This window comes from Micropterus dolomieu, unplaced genomic scaffold (genome assembly GCF_021292245.1).
Source record: "Micropterus dolomieu isolate WLL.071019.BEF.003 ecotype Adirondacks unplaced genomic scaffold, ASM2129224v1 contig_2923, whole genome shotgun sequence".
NCBI lineage: Eukaryota > Metazoa > Chordata > Actinopteri > Centrarchiformes > Centrarchidae > Micropterus > Micropterus dolomieu.
Genome location: NW_025731913.1, coordinates 1 through 749, shown reverse-complemented (window position 1 = coordinate 749; position 749 = coordinate 1). Strand labels below are relative to the sequence as shown.

At 55.7% G+C, this 749-nt stretch overlaps 1 non-coding gene across 1 annotated transcript; it reads left to right on the top strand.

Moving 5' to 3' along the window:
- The first annotated feature begins 129 nt into the window (after positions 1 to 129).
- Positions 130 to 248, top strand: LOC123964502. Its single transcript, XR_006823456.1, has one exon. It is a non-coding gene; the product is annotated as a 5S ribosomal RNA (ribosomal RNA).
- Positions 249 to 749: the final 501 nt, after the last annotated feature.

Here is a 749-nt window from a genome sequence, read left to right as displayed (position 1 = left end):
TTTACCCAGGAATCAGTGCCTGTGGATTCCAAGTGACTCTGGAGCACCTTGGACATTATGGGCAGAATACGTTTTTTGTCAATTAGCCGTAGAACATCTTTTGAAGGGCCGTTTGGGGGTGCCTGAGTGGCTTACGGCCACACCGCTCTGGGAGCGCCCGATCTAGTCCGATCTCGGAAGCTAAGCAGAGCAGGGCCTGGTTAGTACTTGGACGGGTGACCGCCTGGGAATACCCGGTGCTGTAAGCCTTTTTCGCTTCGCCTTCGAAAAACGGCAGAGGGCGCTTCGGTGAAAGGAGATCTTTTTAACATCTCTTTAGGAAACAGCAGGGGGCGCTGCTGCTGCTGCTGCTGCTGCTGCTGCTGCTGCTGCTGCTGCTGCTGCTGCTTCTTTTTCTCCCTATCCTGTACACAGTGCTGTGTAAATGTTACATCGTATTTTGAAGGCCCCTCTTGGGTGTGCAAAGGCAGCTTACGGCCATTCCAGCCTGGGACTGCCTGATCTCGCCTGATCTCGGAAGCCAGGCTTGGCAGGGCCTGCTTAGGACTTGGACGGGAGAGCGTCTGATCCTGGCTAGGGACTTCCAGGCGGACTGGATCCTTTTCCTGAATGTCCACCCAGGAATGAGCGTCTGTTTGTGAGTGAGGACCTCCGGCTGAAGGTGGCCTTGTCGCTGTACCCATACCCGGGAACAGGTGCCTATTCCTGTCTGTGGACTGCCAGCGTGAACGGTGTCCCGGTTCCTGGAT